This window comes from Prosopis cineraria, unplaced genomic scaffold (genome assembly GCF_029017545.1).
Source record: "Prosopis cineraria cultivar Desert tree isolate PC_DT_omini unplaced genomic scaffold, ASM2901754v1 PC382, whole genome shotgun sequence".
NCBI classification, from domain to species: domain Eukaryota; kingdom Viridiplantae; phylum Streptophyta; class Magnoliopsida; order Fabales; family Fabaceae; genus Prosopis; species Prosopis cineraria.
In genome coordinates, this window is record NW_026555709.1 from 1 (window position 1) to 15271 (window position 15271).

General features: G+C 31.8%; 1 pseudogene; it reads left to right on the plus strand.

Moving 5' to 3' along the window:
• Nucleotides 1–11156: 11156 nt before the first annotated feature.
• The window catches only part of LOC129296675 (calcium-transporting ATPase 10, plasma membrane-type-like), a 41123-nt pseudogene continuing 37008 nt past the window's right edge, over nucleotides 11157–15271 (plus strand).

Sequence of the window (15271 nt, forward strand, 5' to 3'; positions counted from 1 at the left end):
TTCCCATTTCCTCTTCCTTCTCGTCCTTCTTGTCATAATTGTCGCAACTGAATTCGTGTTTGGGGTTTGATTAATAATGAAGATGCTTTGAATGGTGGCGACCATGATGGAGGTGAGTTTTGATGAAAACAATTGAAAGAGAAAACTCATAATTGAGGGATACATAGATGCAAAATTATCAACATAATACCTTCTAACCATAACATAAACCACTTTCTAGAACACCCATTGGTCCAAAATATAGAAAATTGATTAAATTTTATTTTTTTTACCATTTACTTTTTTAATATTCCCTATCTTTAAATATTCCATATTTAAACACCATGCATGTGTTACTAAAAAATTCAGGGGCATAAATGTAAAGATGTAGATATTTTTAGGAAAATAAATTTCAACTAATATTTTTCATAAAACTTGCATAATGGATGCTTAAATCATTGATTGTTATTATCATTTCATTAGTTATTTTCACATTCATTGTTATAAGTCTCACAATGAAATGAGATTTAAATTTTAAAGAACTCTCTCACTTAACATGCTAATTTTTTGAAATTGACTTTTTTTTTTTCATACTAGTGATGGTCATAACATTTATTTTTGTCACTTGAGAATTATTCATGTGACAAAAGTTTAGGCGCTTTTCAGTTATAGGAAAAGTGGATGCTTCTGTGTATGAGATGAACATAGATGACAAATGTTTTTTTTTTTCTCGTACACATTTAGGAAAGTACTTTCATAGATGTAAAACATGTGACTTTAAAAGTTTTATCCAAGTCCTACACATTAAGTCCTCTCTATAAACCTATGGCCTCGTTAATTTGGTATGTGGCATTGGATGTTAGAGATTAGGATTGAGTTAGAGTAATGCCACCGACATGTTTGGTATGAATCACTCATTGATACTTATGATTGCTCAATTCCATCTATACAAAAATACTCAAACCCACGACCTTTGGGGATGCAAAATAAATCTCAAGATTAAAATTTTCATGATCAAAATATCCTCCTAAGATGTCTAGATCTAACTTGTTCCCTTCTCTCCTTCACCTCGTTTGCTCCTCCTCCGTCATCCTCAACCTTGCAAATGTTACGGCATGTCCATTGACGTATAACTTTGGCATAACAAAGGAGGAGGAGATCATTTTAGCTATACATGTGAAATCAAAGATAGAGAATGTTTCAGCAAATGTGAAGGAGAAAAAATCAGAGTGAGAGAGATGCAGAATATCAATGAAGAAGGAGATGAAGGAGGGGGAAAGATTGGAGCTGGAGATGTTTGTCGCTAGAATAGAACGCCATTTGAGTTCTCTTCCACAGTCTGCTTCGACTTTGCTATCTCCTCCATTCTTTGTTTGGTTTGAGTTCTCCTCCACGATCTACCTCGACTCAAGCCATCTCCAAAGAGTTTCTTCAACTTTGCCAGATTTAGTTTGAGTTCAAGTTGCTTTAGCTTCTTCCATGGCTTTTGTCAAGGGAAGAAGGAACACGGGGATAATTTGGTCATTTAGGTCATTTTTGTGTTATTGAGTGGTAGGATTTTTTTTCATTCTCACAGTATTCCAAACATGTTTTTAGATCCCGATCTCATTGCCACTTCCAATCTCTCAAAATTCATTCTCATATACCAAACAAGGCCATATATATATATATATTATATATCAACCAACTCAACAACCATGACACATGGTTTGAGAAGCAAAATCCCATACCAACAAAATTTGAGCTTATTAGTTTAGCAACAAATGACTTTTTCTCTAACACGCGCGCGCGTTATTGTATGTTTTTTTAGACATAAGTCTTTTGTTTGTTTGTTGTCATCCTTGCAATCAAGTCTTTCGCATGCAGTTTCAAAAAACTGTAACCAGTGCTGGTTTTGATTTTAAAAAATAGTAAAATACTAGACATTGACAAAGATATTTTTCTTATATAAATAAAAAAATAGAGATATTTTAAAAATTACAACTCTTAGCGTGGTTTGCATTATTGGACCACAAGAAAAGCGAGTTTTTTATAGTTTGTTATATAAGGCAGGGATATTAGAATATGATGCAATTACATATTAACCTCTCTCTTTTCTTTCTTTTTTTTTTTCTTTTGAAAAAATCCTTATAAAAAATTATTCATATCCAAGCAAATGGTAAAACAAAAAAAAAAAAAAGGGTTGCTTAGCATTCATACAAGTGATTATCACTATGGGTTGTTTGGACCTCCTTGTCAATGTAGGATTCGTCTTCACCAATATAATGGCTTCGCCAGTTATAGGGGTTTTCTCGTTCCTTATATTCTTCAGAGTCGTTGATGTAAAAGTCCCCTTTACTCTCCCTTCTTGTCCTCGTTGTCATTGATGGCAACTTAATTCATTGTTAGGGCTTGATTAATAATGAAGTTGCTTTCAATGGTGGCGATGACGATGGAGGTGAGTTTGACGAAAACGATTCAAAGAGAAAACTCAAAATTGAGGGATATATAAAGGCAAAATCATCAAAATTTTTTATTATAACTACGAGTATTCAATGTTTATGAATTTTGATTAAGGAGGGTTAAATCTTTGATTAATTATTATAAACTTCCACTCCATTGTTATAAGTCTCACAAGTGTGAAGTGAGATTTGTGAGTTAAAAGGACTCTCCTGCTTAATATGATAATTTTTTGAATTAATTCTCATTTTAAGCTAATATTGATCATAACATTTAGTATTCATGAGACAATAGTTTAGTTCTTTTCAGCTTTAAGAAAAGTAGATGCTTGTGTGAAGAGATAAACATAGATGTCAGTCTTCCTCGTACACATTTTGGAAGCCACTTTCATACACATAAAACATGTGACTTCAAAAGATTTTGTCCAAGCCACACACATTAACATCAAGTCTTCTCTGTAAATCTATATATCATCCAACCCAACAACCATGACACATGGTTTGAGAAACAAAGTCAAAATCCCACCGATAAAATTTTAGCTTATTAGTTCAACAACAAATGGCTTAGCACTTGTTTGATTTCTGGTTTAAAAAATTGTTCTTTATTTTTAAAAATAGAAGAATTCATAAAAAACTCGTTTGGATAAGTATTTTTAATTTAATTATTTTTAAAATATTTTATTTTTTGTTTTTAAAAGGAAAAATGAAACATGTTTTAAAAATTGTTTTTATTTTATTTTTCTTGTTTTTAAAACACATTATGTTTGATTATTAAAAAATATCATTATCTTGATTAATTTTTATTATAGACTATCACTTTTAGTTTCTTACAATCGTTACTACTAACCTATTTTTTTCATTTCGAAATTATTTTTAAATTAATATAACCGAACATATTTTCATTTTGTTTTGCTTTAAAAACTAATTCTAAATAATATATAACAAAAATAGTTTTGAAAAAAAATTGAAACAATAACCAAATGGGCTCTTGTTCTCTAAAACACACATACATTTCAAGAGAGTGCGGATGCCATGGGAGCGTGCTACTAGCTAATTTTTGTATTAACAATTCTCAATTATCTTTAATTATAAACTATACTCTCCACGTGCATATTTATGTGGGGAACACTGACTCCACCGATTAAAACAAATTGTCAGGTAGAGGATAAAACTAAACTTTAACCAGCCTTGATCTGAAATTCTCCCATGAAAATTTTGTTTGATTCTCAAAATATTGTTGAAAAGGGTTGAAAGTTAGAAATTTCGGATATGTTTGGTTGTATTTTCATTTTTTAAGAAAATGTTTTACAGTATAATTTTTAAAATTGTTTTTAAAAAAAAATAAAAATATGTTTGATTATGTTAATTTAATTAAAAAACAATTTCAAAAATAAAGAATCAACTAACAATGATGATTGTTGGTAATTGATAGTGATAGCTTATAATAATGATCGGTTAAAGTGATGGTAAAAAAAGTAAAGCGGCAATAGTTTTAAGATGTTTATTTTTTTCTTCAAAATAAAACAGTTTTAAAAATAATTAAATTCAAAAAATTGTAGAAATAAGTTTTCTATGTTTTTTGAAAACAAAAAAAAATATTTTTAAAAACGAAAACCAAACATGCTCTTCATTTTCTCTTTCATAGGTTGCGTCTTTCGAGAGCAACCATCGAAACATATATCTATGTAATTAGCCGTGGTGATGACAGACACGTACACTCATGACTCACCACACTCCCATGCCGACGCTTTTCCCATATGACGTACACAACCTACCATTTCTCTTTTTTTAGTGTGAGGTGGCATTGAGTGAAGAGACTATTAGCATAATATTCTATTTCTAACATAGGAACTCTGCTTAGAAAATTATTTATTAAATTAATATCACAATAAAATTTAAACAAACACAGTTGAACTTTCTTCTTCAGAATAAAAAATATTAATGTTGAATGTATCCTAATTAAGTTAACCATCTCTTTGTTATATTTGTCTCTATATTTTCATCATGTATATGCGTGATGCGGTGTGATGAAATAAAAAAATAATTAATTTTTTAACAAGTTTTATTTTTGGTAAGTTAATAATGATATGACTTATTCATGAAACTCGCTACATACAATATAAACAATAGGCGAGGCTCTTAATTTTTTTTTTCCTGGTTCACTTTCTTGTGTCCTCTTTTTATCAATCATTTTGCCGAGTTTAATAAAAGTTAGGACTAGTCTTTTATAACGTGATAAATTAATATTTAAATTTTTATTTAAAAATATGCTCACATTTAATATTTAAAGGTGTCTTGAATTGTATTTTTTTTGATAAAAAAAATGCTTGTGAGAAATTAAAAAAAATCATGTTGCCGACAAATTGGGCAATTCAAGTCTTTGTGGAGATAATATATTTCCCACTTGGTCCCCAATTCCGCGTAGTAGCCATAATCGATTGAACAGAAGATAGACATGAACGTGTTGAATATTAATAACAACATACTGATGGAGGCATGCATTAAAGAGACAAGAGTAATTACATGCACTCACGCGTGGGCTTGTGAATTCATTATTATTTTTCTGGTCTTCTCGATCATCTATCATTTCATTCGAACCCATCTTTGCCTGATTCAAATCTGTCATTCTTCTTCGGTTTGGGTTAATTCATGTCAAATGATGATCAGTCCCGCACTCCCACTAATCTAGTTGAGTTTTTTTTTTTTTTTTTAAATCTTTCTAGAACCTAATTGGTCCATGCCCAATTGCCTAGCTAGCCTCAAAAGTATACGTTATTGAATGGTAATAATATTGCATCAGTGCATAATGTATAAAAAGTATTAAATGTCATCTTTATCCTTACACTGTACATAAAAAGTCACAAATAACTTTAAACTCAACTATGAGTTAATTCTATTTCTCAACTTTAAAACTATTTTTTTACTATTATCCTAATGTTGAAAACACTTAATGCCGGTTGGATTAAGGGTCATTTTTATTTTAAAACTTTAATTCGAAGGATCATTTTTATCCTTCAACTCAAATATTTTATAATACAAAAATATTTAAAAAAGTAATATAAGACCCACTAATGGTAAAAAAATGACAGGGTAATGACAGAGAAAATCTTTAAAATTAAGGGATAAAATAAATTCATAATTAAATTTAGAGTCATTTATAACATTTTATATACAATTTAAAGATAAAAATAATTTTTAACCCTATAAAAAACATAATTACAATTTTTTTTTACAACGGTGATTTTACTGCAGTTAAAATGAAATCAGTGTGCGAATAATGTTGTAGTCTGGTAGCTTGATGTTCACCCTTGTAAGTGCGCCATGTTGTGGATTCAATCCCATCAGCTTCAAACGTTTAACTTGCCCTACCCCTATGCACTGAAAATAGGAATCAGTATAGAAAGTATGATTGTCATTTTTGTAAATAAATTGTATTGCGCTAAACTTTGTAATACTAGTTAGAATCATATAAAATTAATGGAGAAAGTTAATTTAAAAATTTTTAAGAATATATTTTTTTAATGCAACTAGCTAATGTGTAAAAATTTTAATATAATTGTTTTAAATTGTACTTTGTTATGTTTCTCTCATCCTTATTTTTGGCAAGATATTAGGGGTGTCTGGCAACTAAATTTTGCTCTCTACACAAATTAAATATTAGGAATACATAACGGCAATTATTTGCTTCTTTAAGGGAGGAAGTTTCTACTATTCATGTCACCCTAAGTTGATAAAACAAAAATTTTCATGTAATCCCTAGAAAAATATGACTTCTATCTAATCATATAGATATATATGGGGAAAATATATCTTTAAATCCTTGTAATTTTACTCAATTTTAGACTAGATCTCTATAATTTATTTTATTTTAATTAAGTCCTTATAGTTTAATCCAATAATTTTTTTAATCCTTGAAGGTTAAAATATTTTAATTTTTCTATTAAAAAACAAAATTAAGAAATTTTACATTTTTATTAAAATATTATATAATTTTAGAATTAATTACATAATATTTACAACTCAAAATTTATGCAATTAGGTTGTATTCTAAATAAATTTTTACACATATTAGAATTTTTCATAAAATAATTAATAAAAATATAAACAGTGTAATAAATGAGATTTTGTATTTTTTTAAAAATTTTTGGCTAAAAGTATTAAATCAAAATTTCTAGAAACTTTAAAAGCATTTTTGTTTTGAGAAAGTTAATAATTCATTTTTAATTTTAATTAACCTTCAAAGATTAACATATCAAATGGATCAAATTATAAGAACGTGATCAAAACAAAATAAAATATAAGGACCTGATTTAAAATTAAGAAAAATTACAAGGACCTAAAGATATATTTTCTATATATGTATTAATTGAGTTTGGTTGTGTGCTTGTGGGGTTAGAGGCAGTGGCAGGAAACACCGAAACATGCATGAAGCATGGGTGAGTGCATAATTCAGGCAAAGAGCGTGAGTCATGAGTGACTGATAGATCAGTAGGCACCTTCTTTGACAGATCAATAAGGCATGAAATATCAAGTGCCATCATTTTTGCATACCTAACACCCACCTTCCAATTCCTAATTGATTAGGTACCTTCTTCATCACCTTCTTCTTCTGGATCTGGTTTTGTTAGGTAAACCTTCTTGTTGATTGATTGTTTCCTCTCATCAACCTTCCTTTCATTTTTCCTCTCTCAAGCCTACCATTTTCTAACCTTGCCCACCACACCTTACCTTCCTTTGATCCTTCCCTCTTTTTAGGTAAGTTTCTATATCTTCATTTCTCTATATTTATATGTCATTTCAATTTTTTTATATACGGTTTTATGTGATAATTGTCTATATCTTCCTTTTATATATGGTGTGTTTTTGACCTAGATTAGTCCGATGCATAGTTTTTGAGCATTCTTTTGGGGTCAGGCCTATACCTCCCCAAAGAGTAACGTGAGTGGATAAATGATATTTGATTTTGTTTCTTTCTTGTGGAGCGACCTCCTTGTCCCACCCAACATCAGAAAATCACTAATACCTAATCCAATGACCACATGTGGTCCTTGTTAGAACTAACTAATTTGGAGGGAAAATTCCAAGCTTTATTTTTATTTAAAAATGAACGAACATTTATATAAATGGTTGAGTATTTAAATTTCAACTATCTTATACATGTAGGAATTTAGTTATAAGTTATTTATCATATGCTCTTAGTAGAGGAATAATCCCTACTATTAGCATGGGTGGTGCTACATTGGAGCCAAAGGCAGCAAATGTACCGCTTGAGCTTGAAAAATAATTATAAAAAAAGATTATATACCTCTTAACTTAATTTTAAAAATTTTGGATTTAATTTTTTTAAATTATTTTTAACGTTGCACCCTATAACCTAAAGTCTCAGTATGGCCAGTGATTGTCAGTAGAGCCTACTTTTTATTTATATTATAAAAAAGAGATTGAATTCATTTTTCAAGACATTAATGTTAAAATAACGCTCAAATCATTCATTAATAGCTAGATATATACATAAGTCTATATAAGTAACCGCCCTAAGATAGAAGGATTACATTCTCATTCAGTAATTGGAAAGAGATAGCTGGGAAAGGGATAAGGGTTAGGGCTTACCATTATATACATTGATACTGAGATCAATGTTAATTATTGATGTTCGATTTTTTTTTTAAATGGATAAATAATGATGATTTTCTTTGAATCTTAAATTCAAATTCTTTCAAAATGATCTCTTCTCTATGCTTCCAATCAGCCTTCAACATAACCTTTACATACCAGCTATATTTATTTATATAATCAGAACTTCTGTACAAACCTATATTTTATATGAAAATTATTTTATTTATCCTTATCATCAGTTCTTTCATAAAAATAATATATATATATATATATAATTTTTTGCTAAAATTTAGGAAACATATACGGAACTGGCCGCGGCCGACCTATCTGGCTATCTCCCATTTCCAAGAAATTTCCTGTCCTCGTTGTCTCGGTGGGCTTCGCACCACGTTTCAATGTCTCTGAGTTCACGAGGCTCATAAAAAATTATCAATAATTTTGTAACTTTATTAAAAGTTTAATCGTATATCGCAATATAATATTTAAAAGTTTGTGCTTTAATTTTAATCCTGACAATATTAATAATAATAATAATATAATTTTATAATTTAAGCCAGGAAACCCACCTCCTCCTTACACTCCCACCGTTTGTTTCCTGCTTTATCTATTTTATCATTAATTTAATATAATATTATTATTAAATTTTTTGTGCCGGAATAAATATCCAATCCAAAGGCCACATTCGTCGTCGATTTCATTGAACAATGTTCCTCAACTCTCTTGTCACCGCGCACCACCGACTTGCTGAATATTTTTTCTCCTGATGCCATCTGTGTGCAAACGGCAAATTATTTTTCTTTAAAAAGTTGATAATAAATTTATTTGATAAATTTGAGCAATTAAATTCAGGGAAAATATAATAGTAGGGCCCTTGTATTTTGTTTGCTTTGTTTTTAGTTCTTAAAATTTTATTTCTTTCTTCCTAGTCCCTTTAGTTTGATCTATTTAAAATATTAGTCACTATAATTTAAAAAATATATATAAGCATAATGAGTTGGTACTGATTAAATTAATTTTTCTAATGTGTACTTGACTTTTTTAACACCTTTTTTGACGTTTATTTAATTTTGTATTCGTCTCTCACATTTGGTTTGATTAAGCTAAACATAAAAGAAAGATTTTCATCCTTATTTTTTATTTTCACCTTTTAATCATATTTGGTCAATTTATTTTCATGTCAATAAAAACATTAACAAATTATATAGTTACAATAAAATTAACTTTTCCTGTATCAACTTAAAGTTTTTATATATATTTTTAACATTATAATTACTAAATTAAAGAGACTATGAACAACGAAATAACGTTATAAAAATTAAAAACAAAACACAACCAAATTATAATAACTTTCTGTTATATTTTCTCTTAAACTTATTATTATTAATTATTTTATTGCTTTACCCACAAAATTTAATCCTTTAGCAATGGCATGCTACTTATTCTTTTTCTGGCAAAGGAAAAATAATATATTTCCTTCTATCTTTTTTTTTCTTTAAACTACCAACAACCTTGTGGTTCAGATTATAGGCAAGCTACGCAGCTAAATAAACCTCTCGAACTATCAACCATGGTGAGTGGTACCTACACATTTAAAAATTTTCCAAGGTTTACTATCAAAATTTAGAAGTAATTTGAATTTGGATATAATTTAATATTAATGTAAAACATGGAACTTAATTTAAGTTAACGAACAGGGGCTTAGTTTAGTGAAAAGATATGACTCCTCGCAACATGAAGAAATTGAATCCCCATTGAAGGAAATATTTATATTTAGTGTCCAATTGCTATCAAGAGAATACCTATAAATAATAAATAAAATCTAATTTAAATCATAGGAAATTCCTATAGTCCTAAACCTTGACTCGTACAATTCACTGCGACAAATTAATTGTTCAAGAGTCTTCAGCTGAGTCAAAATTATAGAACATTTCCAGGAGTCCGTGTAAAACATGGTAAGTGTATGAATTTATGATATATAAATATATATATATATATATATACACACCGTACATCTAGTGCCTGGGCAAAAAAAAAAAAAAAACCAAAAAACAGTACATCTTGTGGAGAAACAGGGAAGGGACCGTTTGAACTTGAAATGATTTCCCTTAGATAAGATTCAAATGGCTTCAATTCACATTCACAGCATGGGTAAATTGGGGAGGTATGTATGAACTCTTTACATTCCTTGCCCATCTCGCTGCCATTTTTACCACCTCAGCTTTGATCTTATGGATTTTCAATCTAATAAACAATACTCACATCAAGAAATTGAACATAAACTCATAATTCTTTTTCTATTCACAAAGACGGTACTATTATCGATCTTTCCAGTTCACTTCTCTCTTTGATTGTCTCCAGTCTTTTCTTGCCTTTTCCAGAAAATAATTTTTTATTGGCTTCTCTTGAGAGTGACTTTCGCTTGCTCTGTTTGTGTGTTGAGGTCGGCACGTCCTACCTCTGTACCTGTGACTGCATGTATGAATGTGGCAAACCTGTATGCTCTCCACCTACTGAAAAATAAAGTTGAAAGACAGCGAAGCCAAGTTAAGCAACCCACGTCTGCCACTGCTCTCTTTTCATTTGTTTACGCAAAGGCACTAGAATAGCAAGATTTAACTATGATTAGAAGCAACTTCTCTTCTAAGTTCGAGACTCTGAATCTGATCGGGAAAGAGCTCACAGTGTGGAAACACGTTTTCTCAGTCGCATAATTCATACAGGTGTTTGATTTGAAGAATCGGTAAAGAGATAAAAAAAGTGAATGGAACATATTCTTATTGATGAGTGAAGTGAATTTCCAAGGGAATAATTACAGCCAAGCATAGTGGTGTCAGCATTGCATTCTCTTCTCGTGAACGTTTTTGCTTTTCATGGAGATAATAAATGAGATGAACTGAAATAGAGGGAAGTTTCAGGTTCCTGTAACGCCTCCTAATCGAAGAGGAAGACGAAGGAGGCGGAGGAGCACGAGGAGTCAGACTGCGAAACGCTTTTATTCAGAAGACTTGACTCGTGGAGTCGTGGCATCGGGGATTATTTGGTAATTTTTTATTTCATTATTTTATTAGTTTTTATACTATTTTTCCTGGTGCTAGTGGGTTTCGTTCATTTCAGTCTTCACGCTAATCCCGCGTTTATCAAATATCTTCTGTAAAAAAAAAAAAAATGTCAAATATCTCTTAGAAATTTGGCTTAGAATTATAGAGCGTAGTTTCAGAGGGAGAATTTGAATGAGTGTGAGTGAAGTGAAGAGGCGGTAGATATTGACGGTGCCATCTCTCCTGCGACAGTTTTCGATTACTATGAGTAATTTCAAGAGGTCCCCTCGCCGTCAGAACGACATAGAAGAGGGGAATAATATCTCCGGGGACTTTGATGACGGGGAGGGCTCAACCGATCCGTTTGATATTTCCAGTACAAAAAATGCTTCAATTGACCGGCTCAGGCGGTGGAGGGTATGTCTTCTGAACTCTATCACTCAGTTTTTTTTAATTAATTAATTTTTTTTTAATTTCAATTTTCTTGTGGGGATACTTCGGTTTAATTTTGATTGACTACTGGTTTATTTTCCTTTTAAGGTTAACTTTCTATTTATGTCGGAGAGAGTGAACCGGAATTATTTAATCCGGTTTACGGTTAATTTAGGATATTAACATTTGTTTCCTACTCTCGTATCAGCGGGACATTGTTGTTCTAGGGTTTCTGGAGCACTGTAAAAGGATTAAGCAAAGGAAAGTACTTTGGATGAACTGGGTGGACAATATATTTCATAGAGAAATTTTGGAACCAAAGGAGTTTAAAATTGCGAAAAGAAGAACTTAGTTTACATTTTACGGATTAGATTTTCTGTTACAATTGATAATATTGAGCTAAAAGATGAATGATGGCTGGGTTTCATTTGTCTGCTTGCTGGAAAATTATGAAGTGATGAACTTTGATTTGACCCTTGGGTGGGATAGAAAGTAGGAAACTGTAAATTTTATGTGAAGAGGATGGGTGTTGTTTAGGGTTGGAGATTGAGACTTAGAAGTTTTGATATAAACAGTAGTTTGACTTTCCCTCACACAGACTCTCATGAACTGAAGTCTCTATTCTCATTTCCACATATCAACTAATCGACTAATATACAGAATAATTTTCCTAATTTATCTATAAGTATAAGAAGACTGTTTCTCTGTTTTATCATATAAATAACCACTTAATCCCTCTTGAAAATTACCTAATTCATAGAAAAAGGATTGTCTTAAGTATGTTCATTGAGAAATTTGCTGAGGTAAAATTAATGTCTCTGCCCATAGTATTATTTGATTATCTCGTGTACTACATAGAGCAGATTAGGGTTACAATAATAAATGAAATCAGAGTCTAATCTGATTTAATATCTGATTCAAATTTCAAATCAGATTTGAGTCCCCTAAATCTGGAAATAATAACAGCACAATTAAAAGGTAATTAAATGGGTATATCTGCCACTTGCTGCCTTGTAGGTTTGTAGTTCACACTCGCAATCTTGCCTTCTATTTTTCCATTGATAAAACGACGATCAATCTCAACATGCTTGGTTTTTGACAATGTTTTATTGTTGCCATATTGTGGCAAAAAACCTTCATTTGTCCGTCGTAACTCACCTTCAGCTCCTCAAAGAGGTTTCCACAATCCTTCACACAGGCCAAGGCTCTAAGTTTTGGTTTTGCACTACTACGGGAGACTAATAGTTGTTTCTTGCTCCTCCAAGTAGACAAATTTCCCCACACAAATGTGCAATAGTCTGTTGTAGACCTTCTATCAGTGATAGAACCAGCCCAATCAATATTTATGTAAGTTTCAATTCCCTTGTGGACTCCTTGTCTGAATTAGAGTCCTTTCCGTGGTGTGAACTTCAAGTATCTAAAGATTTTGAACACAACTGTCATGTGTTCTTTGTTAGGTTCACTAGAGAATTGACTCACCACACTCCCTACATAGGCTATGTCTGATCTTCTGTGGGAGAGATAGATAAGTTTGCCAACCAAGGTTTGATATCTTCCCTGATCAACCAAAGGACTATTTGAATTTAAACCAAGCTTGTGGTTCAATTCCATAGGAGTAGTGTGCACCCTGCATCCAAGCATACTTGTCTCTTGCAATAAATCAAGAACATACTTCCTTTGTGAAATTACAAGTCAATCCTCTGATTTGGTCACTTCCATTTCTAGGAATTATCTCAATGTTCCTCGGTTGAAATTCTGTTCTCAATGTTCCTAGGTCCTTTACTTCAAATTCTGTTGCTAACATCTTCTGGAGACTTTCTATCTCACTTGCGTCATCACTAGTGAGGGGGATGTCATCTGCATGGACGATGGGAATAGCTATCTTTCCATCTCGATGCTTGATGAATAGGGTATGATCTGATTGACGTTGAGTGTGTCCATTCATTTTCATTGCTCTAGTAAAGCATTCAAACCATGCCCGTGGAGACTGTTTTAAGCCATATAAAGACTTTTTGAGCTTTCACACTTTATCTTTATTTCCATTATTCTTGAAACTAGGAGGAATGTCTATGTAAACTTCCTCTTCTGAGTTGCCATTTACAAAGGCATTCTTCACATCTAATTGATGTAGTGGCCAATCAAGGTTTGTAGCTAGTGAGAGAAGTTCCATATTGAGTTTTGCTACTAGAGCAAAAGACTCCTGATAATCAATTTCATATGTTCGTGTGACCTTTTGGCTATCAGTTGATCCTTGTGCTTTGGACTCCCATTTGGATTGTATTTATTTGTAAGAACCCATCTGCAACCAATTGTTGTGTTTCCTTTGGGCAGCTTTGTCAATTCCCAAGTATTATTTTTCTTTAATGCCTCCATTTTTGGGGACACTTGGATCAACAATTGCAGTATTGAAAGCACGATGTGGCCAAATTGGAGGTTTCGATTGGCCATGGCTCTAGTACCATAAAATTTGCTGAGTTAAAATTAATGTCTTAGCCCATGGTAGTATTGATTATCTCATGTAGCACTTATAGAGCAGATTAGGGTTACAATAATTGCTATTATTTGTGTAAGATTGCTTTGTAGTAGCTGAAAAACAGATTACATAGATAGATGCAAGAGGGATGATCAAATCTGATCATATCAGGCAAACAATCCTAAAACAGGAAAATCCCATACATTTGGGGATATAAAAGTAAATAGAAAATATCCTTATAATCAAGTTATATTGGGTAACTTAGGTCAGACTCTTCTAATGGGTCCAAGAGACAACAAGCCCACTTCCAACACTCTTTAAGTTGGTGAATAGATATTAATCATTCCCAGCTTACTTCTAAATCCTTCGAACTTGTCTTGAGTCAATGATTTTGTCATCACATCAGCAATCTATTGACCTGAGGAATATATGCTAAATCAATTATTTTGTTCTCAATTTTTTTCCTAATGAAGTGTCGATCAATCTCTACATGTTTCATTCAATCATGTTGGATTGGATTTTTGACAATTTTTATGGCTGTCATGTTATGCCACCAAACCTTGAGCAGAGAATTCACATCCATCTTCAACTTCCTTAGAAGTCTGATAAGCACATACCCCGAAGGACAATGCTCAATATTCAAACTCAGTCGAGCTTCTTGATACATTGGGCTGTTTTTTTACTTCTTCATGTCACATGGTTACCCCACATATATGAGCAATAGCTAGTGGTGGAGCATCTATCACTTTTTGAACCTCCCCAATTTGCATCAGTGAACATTTCTATGCTTCTGGAGTTACCCTTCTCGAAGAACTAGCCTTGTCCTAGTATTTTTTTCAGGCATTTGAGAATTCGATACACTGCTATCATATGTTCAGTTTGAGGACTGCTAGAGAATTGACTTACCACACTTGCAGGATAGCATATGTCAGGTCTTGTGTGGGACAAATAGATCAATTTTTTCACCAATTTTTGATATCTTTCCATGTCAATTGCTTTACCATCATGCCTAATCATCAATTTTTGATTAAGCTCCATAGGTGTGTGTGTTGGTCTAGCCCCCAACATTCCTGTTTCTTTTAGCAAATCAATAACATACTTGTGTTGAGACATGCTAATTCCTTTTCTGGTCTTGGCTACCTCCATGCCCAAGAAGTATCTCAAATTTCCAAGGTCCTTGATGTCAAATTCAGCAGCAATTTTCTCCTTTAAGTTGGCAATCTCCTTAGCATCATTTCTTGTGAGAACAATGCCTTCAACATACAATAAGAGCAGTGATTTTTGAACCGCAGTGT